At 50.2% G+C, this 13553-nt stretch overlaps 1 protein-coding gene across 1 annotated transcript in view; it reads left to right on the top strand.

The window, feature by feature from the left end:
* Window positions 1-4425, top strand: part of CCDC97 (coiled-coil domain containing 97) — a 50841-nt gene extending 46416 nt beyond the window's left edge. The window contains exon 6 of the mRNA XM_084814973.1: window positions 4357-4425. The gene's annotated coding sequence lies outside the window, so the exon portion shown is untranslated. The remainder of the gene's footprint in view (window positions 1-4356) is intronic.
* Window positions 4426-13553: the final 9128 nt, after the last annotated feature.

Genomic DNA, 13553 nt, shown 5'->3' with positions numbered 1-13553 from the left:
CAGAACCTCGAGGCACTGTGGTATTTGAGAATAGTGCAAATACATAAGAGGAAATTGTGCTTTCTTTCACTTTCACAATTAAGTGCCACATCTTCCCTGCTCTAAAAAAAACTCACCATAAGTGCTGGTTAGACACAGAAGCGAAACTGGTCATGACATCATCTAAAGGACCAGTAAACAACTGTGAGTAGGGAATGATGAGCACATGGTAAGTACCTCATGTAGAAAGTACCTTTGTAGTGGAAAAGCAGGAAAGGAAACGCTGCTCAAGTAGAGCTCAAATCTCAATTCTGCAACGAAACCGAAAGTAGATACAGCAGCTGATGAACAGCCTCCGTAGAAAAGCTCAGTTTCCTGCCACTAAACACCCCCCTTTACCTGTTGACAGTTCTCCAGCAAGTTGAGAGCTGTATGCATGTTAGGGCAGCCAGATGCAGAAGACGACAGGGCTGCAAGTTGGGCAGAAGAGGGAATTTCAGCAGGTGTGGCTAGCATGATAAGTTTCACCTGCTGAAATCCCTTCTTCTCACAGCTTATAATGGTGCAGCAGCCCAGCCTTCATTTGCATCTGGCCGCCCTAGTTCAGGGGAGGGCTGGGCCTGGCTTTTCTACCTGCTCTGTCAGCCCCATCGCTACGAGACTGGGCCTGTGTGTGCTACAGAGTCAGGGAGCAGAACAGACAGCCCTGTACCCCATCAGCCATTTTTGAAGGCTCACCTGCATGAATTTTTTTTGAAGCGTAACAACTTCCTGTAACGTGGTGCCCTCCAGATGTGCTGGGCTACAACTCCCTTAATCCCCATCCAGCTATTCTGGAGGGCACCAAGTTGGCAATGGCTGGTCTACCCCGCAGCCCCAGAGTCTAAATTCTGTCCCAGGAAAGCTCAGATTCCGCACTCAGAATAAATGGTGCAAAGCACGCAGCCATTTTACTCAAAGACATGCCTGTTGCCTCCCTCCGTCCAGGATGTGCGCGTTGTTACAAAGCGCAACGCTTGAGATTTGGCAGATGTCATCTCCCCACCACCCACCCTCCATCTGTTCTGGGCCAGCAGAAGGCTAGCAGAAGCAGAATAAATTATGGGGTGGAAAGTAAGAGGGAAATATGTGCGCAATTTGCATAATTTCCACAGACGGCCTCATTTTCTTGGCGCATTGTTCGGATAACCTTGGCAAATAATATTTTACATTCTTTTTAGCACAAGGTATATTCACCACTAGCCGTTGCTCAGTGGATGAGTGTGTGCTTTGCATTGGTAAAGGCCCAGCAGGTCTAAGTCCTTGGTACTCCTAGTGAAAGAATATTCCAAGCAGCAGGAGGAGGGAAGGCCTCTGGCTGAAGCCCTGCAGAGTATCAAGGAACAAAGTCCTGGTTTCCCCATTGATCTGCACACTCTCACGAGGCTGCTTCTTACACGATAGCAGACAGGCACAACATTGGCCAGGCTACAGCAGTGGCGCGCTGTTCTACCTTGCTCTCTGTGGCTCTTTCTCTGTTTCGTGCCCACGGCCACACCCCAGGCCTGCCTGCTTGCCTGTTAATGTTTTGCCGCCTGTTATTCTTTCCCTTGACTCAGCTGCTCCTTGCGGCCACCCAGCCTGTCATCTCGAGTCAGGGACCCGCCTTTGCTGCCTCTGTGTTGCAGCGACAGACGGCAGCAGCTGACAAGCCAAAGCCGATGCCAGGGCTGTGGGTGGAGGAGATGTTGACTCCGGTGGGCACCACAGGACCTGGGTTTTGAGGTGCCTTCTTCTCCCCACTAAACACAAGGGTCAGCCGGTTTTGAAAAAAATAAGAGGTGTCACAGCTGATGCCTGCCTGAACTCCCTACCCAATAGTCTCTCACTGGCAGTGATGGGGGAAAATGCACTCTGGACATGCTCAGAAGGAAAGCTATTCTGTATCGCAGGCTTGGAAATAGTTGCTTACCTGGTTGTCTTTGGCAAGTAAGGATCTCCTCCAGGCCGGGAAGCTCCGCATGAAAGTTGGTTCTTTTTCATTTATAAGCCTTTCATGTGCCACTGGTAACTTGTGTGTGTCAACAGGCAGGCTGTATGGACTAGTAAGCTTTGCAGACTTATTTGTATCATATGATACTGTATATTTGGAATTTGAGCACCAATGACAAGCACAGTGAGAACTAGAAACGTCTTCTCCCCACCCCCAATTGAAAAGGGGGATTCTCCTGAGTTTGGTGGATGCACCTGATTCCATTCTTGGTGAATAAAAGAGGCATGGGGGCGGGGGACACTCCTTGGTGATAATAATGTGCCCACTCAACAGGAGAGATCTGTGCAATGCAGTTGTGGCCATCAAGTGCCACTCTGGTTCTGTGCCTCCCAGCATGGAAATACACCTGCCTGCTCCTTCCAAGACAACCAACCTGTGGTCAAAGGCAGCCTGTGTGTGACTCCAGCACCAGTTCCCTCTTTCCCCTGCTCCTCAGGCCTGAGCCAGATGCAACCTTCTGGGACACACAGAGGCTTTGGTGTGGAGCCTGGGACTGGGAGAGAACCAGCAACCTGGCCATGGCAATGTCGTTGGAAAAAGCGTGTTACGGGCCCAGACTTCACTCTCCCGAAGTACAGCAGCAGACTGCCTCATGCATGCAGACACGTGCACATTTACATAGACACACACACACACACATACACACACCATTAACCCATTGGGTGCCTGCTGCTCAGAGGGGGATAGGGTTGCGACAGGAGAGTTGGGAGACAGGTCTCCTGAGTTCTGTGGAAATGGGAGAGAAACAAGGGCCATCCTTCCCCTACCTAGCATCCTCTAGATGTGGGCCATGGCCATGCTGGCTGGGGGTGATGTAAGTTGTAGTCCAACAGATCTGGAGGGCACCAGGTCAGGGAAGATTGAACCAAGGCTTGGAGCACAATAACTGTGATAGCCAAACCTCTGGGTGTTGGGAGTCCTAGATTTTAGCTCCTTTCCCTGCTCTAGCCAGTGGTTATAACTACCCAACCATTAGTTTCTCAAAAAAGAGATCCCAGGGTTCCAATGTGGAAATAAATCAAAATAATTTTGAGGGGTAGAGCACCTTGGTGGGCCCCAAAGGAGGCATCCTGGAGGCACCATGTTGTCTGCCCCTAGGCTAGAGCACAGGGCTCGGACCAGGGAGATTTAGGTTCAGACCCCACTCAACCACGATCTGGAATCCCGGTCACATAATCGCAGAAACATGAAGAGCTATGATGGCTCGGTGATGTGGGGAAAGCACTCTGCACATGATCAGAGGAACTTGTCTTGGGGATGGCTTCACATGTTCTGAGGCTGAGCCCCAGTGAGCTTGGGTTAAAATTGAACCCTGCCATTCCCCCACCCCATTTCAACTGGCACTCTACCAGGAATTGTGGCTCTCTTGTGATAGCCACTAGGTACTACTCCCCTTCCATTCCCATTTCTCACAGATACAAACCAGGGATACTTCAGTTCTTCTTTCCCAAACTGTGAAGCTCTGGGGATCAATCCTGCACGGCAGGTGCACCCTTTTCTTGAGCAGCAGCTAAATCTAATAATGCCAGATGTGATGTGTGGCAGCTGAGTTGTGATTACTCAGTGGTAAGAGAGAGTGACTCTGTCCATGGTCAAATCCACTCCCCCCACCCCACTAATTCTGATTTAAGAGTAAGAATGAAGCCCGTTGTGGTTCTGTATGAGTTACTGTTCAGAGCATGCCAATACAGTAGTTCACAGTTACACTGGGTCCCTGGCAGCCTCCATTGCTGCCTCCCGGAACTGGGGTGGGTGGAGGCAGTCTAGCTTCTGCCCATGCAGAGATGCAGAACCGGTGGGGGCTGATTGGAAAGAGGCAAGGACTCATACAGGGACACAAGAGAGACACCTGCTGCATCTCTACACTGGGAACAAAAGAATCATTGTCACACTTAATGCTGGGAGGTGGGGATGAATGACCCACCCCCAGCCGAAGCTGACAGGGAAGGGAGGAGGGCCAGAGGGCCTGCAAGGAGAAGCCTCTTCTGCGGCCAAGGGCTTTGGGCTCACCAGAACTGTTCATTATTTAATGTGCTTATCTAGTGTGCCCTGGAACACAGTGTGGAATGAGACCATATTTCTAGTCCCTTACCTCCCTCTTTCTATGCCATCTGCCATTGCTTTGACTGGGTGGGGGTGGGGGTGGGGGCAGGGGAGGGGAGGGGGCGGGGGAGAGGGCAGGGGGGGAATTGTGGCCCTCCAGATATTTTGGCCTACTGCTTCCATCAGCCTTAACCAGCAGAGATAATGGTGAGGGATGATGGGAGTTGTAGGCCAAAGCATCTGAAAGGCACCAGGTTTCCTGCCCCTGTTTTAACCACTAGTGATTATTTCCCTCCCAACAGGTTTTGGGGCAGCAAGAGGTTCGCGCGCGTGTGCGTGTGAGAAAGGGGGGGCAGGACAGAGAGAGAAAAGAAGAGAGGGAAGTCCAGCTTTTGGGTAAGTAATTCCCAGAGCCTTCTCCACCCTGGTCCTGGGAGAATTACATCAATGTTTGTTTGCAATCTTGCTCTGGGCCCAGAGAAGGATTTATGGCAGTGGCAGGAATACAGGCCGCAGCTGGGGAAGAAAGGTGGCCACAGGCTTTTGCAACTCTGCGGCAGGCGCCTCACAGGACCGTGCAAAGAGGGAGGACAGCCTCTCCTATGAGTTTGGCTGGAACACTTCCCTAGGGCAGGGAAAGCAGTGTAACCAGCGAGGGCCAAGAGAGGTGCCTGTTCTCAGTACTGCCTGTATGCTAAATGAGCAACAAAAGTCCCAAAGAATATTGATGGCAACAAGGGCAGGGAGATCTGATGGTTCCGGGATGTCGTCGCGCAATCCTCTCCTCTTCCCAGCAACACAGGAGAAAACAAACATTGCCAATGCAGAACAGAGATAACACAGCAATACCAATAAGCCACCACTGCCACCACCCACCAAACACAGTGTTACGCCCCCACGGCAGCCCCGCATGACTCACGCATGGAAAGCACCAATCAGTGCCCGGTGAGGCAGAACAGCCCCATGATGTCATCCTAGCCAGTATGCACCCAGAGCCCAATTGGGCGACCCGAATGACCGCACAGTGCAAGCCACTGTGGCTCTGCAACTGGCAGGAGGCTTCTATAGCCACACACTCCAAGGCTCCCTACAGATCCTGGCATAGAGATGTGGCAAGGAGGAAGGCTGTACCTGTTGATTTTCAGCCCTTCTTGTAGACGTTAAAAACAGAAGGCCTGCCAGGAAGACAAGGCAACTCCATTCCTTCTCACTAGTGTGGCTACCCATTTTGTTTTTTACTAGCCCTGCAATGGTGCCTTTAAGAGCCGCCTGAGACGCAGGGATGTAGCCGGGGGAGCTTTTCCTGGCATAGAACTAAAGTGGTGGTGGGAGGTGGGAGGTGGAGGGCTCAGCTTCTTCTGCTTAATTTATGCATTTCAGGCTGCTTTTAAAGTCATAGAAGCAAGGCCAGAAAAAATAAGTTTGGCAACCCTGTTTTGTACGAATAAAAAAGGAATAAAATAGCCACCTAGCAAAACTTAGACTCTTAACTAGACAAAGAGGAAGATCATGTTCCCATTTTACAGAGGGGAAAACTGAGATAGTGCATGCCGTCTGCAGCCTTCCCCAACCTGACACCTGATGTTATGGACCACAGCTCCCATTGGCCCCAGCCAGCATGGCCAATGATGAGGGGAGCTGTAGTCCAAAACATTTGGAGGATGCCAGGTTAGGGAAGGTTGGCCTTACAGCTTTGCAGACTAAGCCTAAGTGGCCACAATCAAACCAAACTCTTTGGGGCTTCCTGATGTCTTACAAATACAGACTCCCCGATCTCCATTGCTATCGTCCTCACGCAGCTGTGCATCTTCCGGCTGTGCAGGCCTGCATCCTTTCTGATGCTGTTTATGTCCCTCGACTGCTGCACCGCCACCATGGATGTGTGCAGATATAGTTTATTCAGCGAGTGCCTGAAGCTATTTTTAAACGCTGGTTTTGGCCACTGCCCAGATGTGCCCTTGGCTTGTCCTCCACAGCTCGGACAAGCTGGCAAAAGGTTTTTATGCCAACGTGGTAGAGTGGCAGGGGAATTGGGCAGTGGGTGGAAGGGGTGAAAGGTACAATCAACTGCAAAATGCAGAGCCAGGGTGTGCAAGGGAGGGACGGGGTGGTGGAGGTGAAGACAGGCAGGCATGATTGGGCAAGCTGGAATCCAAAATGCTTGCATGGACGTAAGAAGAGCCCTGCTGAATCAGACCAAAGACCTATGTAGTCCAGCATTCTGCTCACACAGTGGCCAACCAGCTGCCTGCGGGAAACCCACAAGTAGGGCATGAACACAAGAACACCCTCCCGCTCCTGTTCCCCAGCAGCTGGTAATATATAGTCATTATGACTAGTGGCCATTCGTAGCCTTCTCCTGCATTAATTTATCTAATCCCCTTTTAAAGCCATCCAAACTGGCGGCCATCACTACATCTTGCGGTAGCAAATGCCAGAGTTTAACTATGTGCTGTGTGAAGAAATCCTTCCTTTTAGCTGTCCTCAGGCTTCCGCTATTCAGCTTCATGGGATGACCCCATTGGGTTCTCGAGTTATGTTACATGGATCTTCGGGATCTAAGGGCATGGAACATATTTTTGTTAGATCAGCAATTTCACATTTGAGTTCTTTAAGACCTTACACCTTGTGCCAGATACACAATCATTAGCTCTCCTGTGATAACAAATCTTTCAATGGCTAATTGAAAATCAGGTCCGGCTCTGCCATGAGGTAAAAAGAGGCGGCTGCCTCAAGCTGGTTGCCATTAGGGGGCAGCAAATTGTTATTTAATTTATTTTGACATCTAACAGGGAGGGCGTAGGGGTTACAATGTCTCAGGTATGTCTCAGGCCTTAGAGGTATGTACAAACAGCCTTGCTGGATTTCACCATAGTATGCTACTTTTCAGAGGCATTCTACCCATGGTCAGAGACACTGTGTCCTTATATTGTTCAAAAAAGCAGCTTCACAATAGAAATAAAAGGCAAAGGCACTGGGTCTACAGCCCATTAGAAGAAACAGAAGTACAAGCAGAAGATTTCCTTCACAAAAACATTCTATTTTGGAACACTTTGCTCCTCCCACACTGTAGGGGACACTCTGCACATGCTTGGAAGAACTCAGCCCATTTCATGCTGAAAATGTTTCAAAACAAAAAGTCCCTAGAGGCCCAAACGGTTTGTGTCAGCATGTGTTGCTCTGTGTTGCTACACAGCTAGAGGCCTGTTTGCAGCTGGTCGGGGCCTGTGAACCAGGCTGACAGGAACTCCCCGGGCCTTTGTACTTTACATACAAACCATTTTTGCTGGTGTCACTTCCTGCCCCAGGATGGGGGGGGGAGGGGGAGAATGGGCTATGAAGCTGTGTCATTTCCTCTCTCTATGATACAACTATTTCTCCTTTTTAAATTTCTTTCCGGAAATATATATTTATCTGCCATCTGGGGACCTTCCCCTTCCCCCCTTACCCCCATTTCCGACAGGCCTCTGTGCTCTTTTTATCACATCACAGCCCTGCAAGCAAAACATTTGAGGCCTCTTTCCCAATCTTTCTTTTGTCTTCCACCCTCATACACCAAAATAAATAAAAATAAAAGGTGAACCGGGACAGTTATTGAGGCAATAGAATCTGAGAGGGGCAAACTTTGGGGTACAACGTCTGATCACACTAAGAGGCAGTGTGGTGTAGTGGTTGGACCCAGTTTCAATTCTTGAAGGGGAACATAAACCATAGTCTCTACCAGTGTTAATTTGCGGAGAGACCCTGACTCAATGGTAGGGCCCCTGCTGTGCATGCAGAGAGTCCTAGGTTCAAAAATCCCTGGCATCTCCAGGTAAGGCTGGAAAGAATCCTGCTTCAAACCCTGGAGAGCCGCTGCCAGTCAGTGTCAACAACGTTGGGCCAGATGGACCAAGGGCTGACTCCGTGTGAGGCAGCTTCCTATGCTCCTATTTCGGATGTGGAGCAGTGACAGGAAGAGGCAGAACTTCAGAACACTGTTATCGCTGCATCCAGAGCCCGTCTCAAAATGACAAGGACTTTCTGCAGTTGTTGTGTCCTCGTCCCCTGCTGCATCCAAGAAGAGCCAAGATGAGCCAAGAGAGAGACCCCAAGGGCCGCATTGGGCAGTGCCAGGGAGCTGCACATGCATATGTGTGCGTGCACATAAACACATACAGAGTTTCTCTTGCTGGCGCTGGTATATGCCACCTCTGCCCGCCGCTGTGGCACAAGAGTCGATGAGTAAAGGAATGTAAGAACATAAGGAGTGCCCTGCTGGATCAGACCAAAGGTCTATCTAGTCCAGCATTCTGTTCACACAATGGCCAACCAGCTGCTCACGGGAAACCCACAAGCTGGACACGAGTGCAAGAGCACCCTCCTGCTCATGTTCCCCAGCAACTGGTGTACAGAGGCATACCGCTTCAGGTACTGGAGGTAGCACATAGCCCTCAAGCCTGGCGCTTTGCGATGCAGGCAGTCCAAGGTCCGTCTTTGACCATTTCCTTTGAGAGGATCTTTTTATACACCCAGGGTATGATCCCAATTCTATGTCTCCCCTCCATGAACTGGCGCCAGGGCAAGTTAAGGTTGGTTGCCTTTGGTAGGCAACTTGTGGCCCTCCAGATGTTTTGGCCTACAAATCCTATCCGCCTTAGCCAGCATAGCCAATGGTGAGGAATCATGGGAGCTATAGGCCAAAACATCTGGCGGACCACAAGTCATTCCCCCCACCCCTGCTGAAAAGGTTCCATTGCTGAAATTCAAAGTTCTCATCACTAAGATAGGCTGCTCTTGCTCATCCTCTCGCTCTCTCTGCATGCGCTTTACTGTGTTAGGCTGCAAGCGCAGAGCCAGTGAAAGGGTATGACGGTGTCACTCATGCCTGCTGCCAGCTGATTTCTGCCTTTTTCTCTGCCATCTTGAAACATCCTTAAGTATTTTATAACAGAAAAGAAAATATTATTGATTTTCATGTCTTAAAAATACCTGGCAATATATATATATATATATATATATATATATGGTCTTTAACACATCCTTCTCCAGATTGTGCTCAAGGTGTGCACACGTCTCTGTTGCACAATACTACCCAGTTACACCACTGTAGTACATTTTTTTCTTCTGAGATGCAGAATTCTTTGTGATGTACTAAGCATCCACAAATACAAACATCATTCTGTTTCTCTGCAATAACTTGAACATTCCTTGTAAAAAATGCTTTTGTGTGTGTTTTTAAAAATTGACTGAATAGTGTTGGTGCTTTCTGCTGCAGCATCACAGTGCATGCTCATGTTGTGGCTGCAAGTTATTCTGACCCCGGGGAGTTGCTTAGTTCCAAGAATGTTTCCCATCTGTAAATCAGAATGCAAGCAAAGTAGTGTGATGTGTATGATTTCCCTCTGTCAGTTCCTCACCCACTCATGTCTGCCAGGGCCAGGGATGCGCATCTCTCATCATCTTGGCTGCAGAAGCAGAAAGAGCAACACCAGACTATTCTGAGCCCAGAAATTGTAGATGCTGTTTATTTTTCGAGGAGAATATATATATATATATATATAGTTGTTTCACAACAGTTCGCAATGCTGCACAATGCTGAGTGCCGCTTTCACAACAGGTGAACTCCTGGATGGCTGCCTTTTTCTTTCTAGCTGCCAGATGTTACTAGGAAGTTATCCCACTTCTAAGAGCACTGCCTATGGGTCCCACAATCTGATCGGGAAACTCTCTTGCAGGGAGCAGAAAAGCTGGATTGCTTTTTTTTTCTTTAAAACAAGAAAAAATCTCCACGTGTTGCTTTATCCCAAGCCCTTTTCACCCCCAGACCAGGGTACAAAGCTAAGCCAAGCAAGGAATGATGTTGCATTTTGCAGGTTGGGTCACCGTAGAGGCCAAAGTGGCAAATGAGAATCGCTCTTAGATCAAACTAGCTTGGGGGATCGTTCTGTTGTCTCTTTGCACGTTTCAATCAGACTGTGTTTTTTGGGGGGTGGGGGACAAGTTGGCCCCTTACAAATCCTCGAAAACGAGGAAATCCATCATCCTGTCAAAAAGAGGATATGGCTTTGCATAACATTCTCATGTGCTCAGTTGTACATATAGATGCAAATTTAGAAAAAAATTATACTTGAAATAAAAATACAGTCTATCTTGACACAGCGTGGAAGACAGTGACCAGGTGAGCCATGTGCCTGCCTGTTCAATCTACTGTGAACTGTGGATGAGCAACAATTCTTATGGTCCTTCCTCTTTAAACTGGACTTGGATTGGATACCCCTTCAAACAGAGGATGGTCCTCTGTAAAAGAGGGCACATGGTTGTCCGCAGGCAGGCAGGTGGGAAGAGGAGACCTCCAGTGGCACCTAGGGAGTGTGTGCCTATCCTTGCAGAATGCAGGCCCTATTTACTAGTACAGATACACAGCCCTATGCAAGTGGGACAACAGGTGGAGGTGAGCTCGGCCCTGCCTGAAGCAGCCCCACTCTGGCTCCCACTCTTCTGCTGCTTCCCACCCAGTGACCAGCGCAGATCAAGAGGTGATTATAGAGCAGTCTCGCAAACAGCTGCTTTTAGCTCTGCTCCCTGTCTCCCTGTTTACCATGAACCTCCCCAGAAAAAGCTTCTACATTCCCCAAGCTCTTCCCAGCCAAGCTTCTGTTTACAGTTCAGATGCCGGAGCTGAGATCCGGCCCCTGGCAACGGAAGGAAACTCCCCGAGTGTGTTTACAAGTTGGGATATTGGCAGGATCCGCAGGAGCCTGGGCCTTTCCAGCCAGGCAGGCGCAATGCGCATGAATGAGGGCAAAAGGTTTCCGAGGGCAACTGCACACCCCTCTCTGTTCTCCCAGAGCTGGGGAAGCGCCCCAAAGAGGCCTGGGGGCCCTCCCACCCTGCCCTTCTCTCAGCTCCTTTCCCCCCACCAATACTTAACTGAAGCTGGTGCTCAAGTGCAGAACAGGTAGAGGGAAGGAGGGTGCCTCTGAGCATGTTCAGACTGCACTGAATTCCAGTGAAACTGAAGCTGTAGCAATTAAACAGTGATCTCTCATCTCCATAACATTAGTATAGGGCCCTTGTATGTCCTTCTTGCATTCCTTTTCTTTCCCTCCCTCCTAAAGTGGTATTGCCATTTTTAAAGGACTGCCCTTAAAGCAGGGATGGGGAAAGCGTGACCCTCCAGATGTTGTTGGACTGAAACTCCCATTATCCCTCACCATTGGCTATGCTGGCTGTGTCTGACTGGATCTGCAGTCCAACATCTGGAGGACCACACATTCCTCACTCTACCTTGAAGTGAGTTTTGGTACCTTAGGAAATTTGCCTTTAGTCTAGAGCAGGCTTTCCCAACCTGGCGCCTTCCAGATGGGTTGGACTACAACTCCCATCATCTTGCAGCTGGCTGGGTAATGGGAGTTGTAGTCCAACACATCTGGGGGGTGCTTGGTTGCGGAAGCCTGCTCTAAAGCCTCAGCCTCAGCACAAGGGACACAGCCACCCTCTTCACCCTGCTGACCTTCTGTAGCATCCTCTGGTTCCAGGTCCACTGGGCCAGCCTGCTGCCAGGTCGCCCTAAGACGTTGGGAAGGGAGCAAAATCTCCCGGTTCTGTCCAGCCATTCGGCATGAGCGAGAAGCCAATGAACTCTGCATGCTCTGTCTGTGCAGCATCCTGTGCGGGGGCCGGGAGGGACCGCAGAGGGCTTGGACATTGCCTCAAAGAAGGCAAACAGCACAGAGGGCCAGGGCTTGGGCGGCGGCAGATATTTCCAGGGACTGGACTGGGAACCTCTTCCCTGCTGGAGCCTATCCAAGCACCCTGTCACCTATTCGTCTGCTTTCTCCCATCTCTCCCCATCCATCCACACACGTTCGCTCTAATCTGTCAACCCGCCATCGTCCTTCCTACGTGGCCATGTACGTTTCTGTCTGTCTGGCCAACTACCCACCTAACTCAGTGGTTTTCAAACCGGGTTCCAGGGCTTCTGGGGTTCTGCGAGAAGATGGCGGACAAATGCTACCGAAAGTCAGCTTGCCTACCACGACCTCGCTTCCCCAGTGAGGCACAGCTGCAGGGGATCCTGGGTGTGTTGGAGAGCGCGCTCCCAGTTCACACACGGTAACAGTGAGGCCTGACAGCCCCGGCCAGCACTCATCCCCCTGTGTGAACTGTGTGCGCCTCACATCTGCCCCAGAATCCTTTGCAGCTGGCAGGGATTCCTCTGTCGAGAGGTTGACAGGGAAAGGATCGCCACATCGCTGAACTCGTTTTAACTCCCAGTTGTCCATCCACACGCAAAAATAAAGATGTTCAAAGCACCTACACATATATAATTTCAGTTAACCTTACAACAACCCTGTAAAGTAGGTCAGCACTCTCATTACCTCAGCCGTGGTCCACAGCTGCTGCAGCCTGTGATCCTTGCTCTGGCCACTTTTGACACCCTACCTACCCACCCCACTGTTCCAGCTTCCCCTTTCCAAATCTCAGCCCTCCGTCAGCAATTCTCATGACACAGCTAAGTGCTGGCCGAGGCACCCTGTTATACCCAGCTGCTTCTGGGCCCTCTCCCCAGAGCCAGCGGCATCCTAGCAGTGACCCAGAGTTCCCTTTTTGCATTGTCATGGTAACAAACAGGAAGCTTTTGCAAAGGTCGCCAAGGAGCCGCTCCCGCCAAGAACGTGACACTCCTAAATATTTACTCTGTGGCAGAAGGGGAATGCTACAACAGCCATTGGGCCTGGAGCCAGGGGGCCTGGAACAGTGTAAGCTGGGAGGTAGCCAGCAAACCAGCTGGACTCAGTGGATGGTGGGATGGTAGGAAAAGACAACCGCCTGAGTCCAAGTCCTCCAGTCAGGCAAAGCTCTGGATACCCTTGGAACCCTACAGTGGAGGCTGGTGGCTCCGACGTCAGTGGGGCGGTGAATCCACTCTGGGTTTCCGTCAGAACCAGCCAGAACTCTAAGGAGCTATCTGAGGTGCAAAGCTTCCAGCCTCCGAAATGTAAGAACTACCCTGCTGGATCAGATAAAACGCTGACCGAGTAGCCCTTCTCGAGTGGCAGCCAGTCAGTTGCTTCCGGGAACATCACAGGGAAAACACAAGGGCAAATTGTTGTGAACTGCCCAGAGCGCTTCAGGTATTGCGCATGTCCAGGAGGTCACGGAGAGTCGGACAGGACTTCACGACTGAACAACAACAAACAATGTAATTCATAAACAAACACCTGCCCTAATGCCTGTTCCCAGCATCAAGCATTCAGAGGTAGATAGCCTCTTGCACATGGAGGTTCCATTTAGCTTTCGCAGCGAATAGTCACTGAATTTGTCTCACCCTTTTTGCAAAGGTATCAGAGCCAGTGGCTGTCACCACCCCCTGGGGACAGTGTTCTGCAAGTTACGTACATGTGTGAGAAGAACATAATCCATCTGCCCTGAACCCACTGCTGATACTTAGTTGGGTTACCTCAGGTTCTAGGATTAGGAGAGGGGGAGAAAAATATTCAGCCATACACTGTGT

Source organism: Heloderma suspectum, chromosome 10 (genome assembly GCF_057233095.1).
Source record: "Heloderma suspectum isolate Gila_16-S chromosome 10, 16-S_ref, whole genome shotgun sequence".
Lineage (NCBI taxonomy): Eukaryota > Metazoa > Chordata > Lepidosauria > Squamata > Helodermatidae > Heloderma > Heloderma suspectum.
Note: the sequence above shows the minus strand (reverse complement) of the source record. Positions and strands in the feature narration are given on the sequence as shown.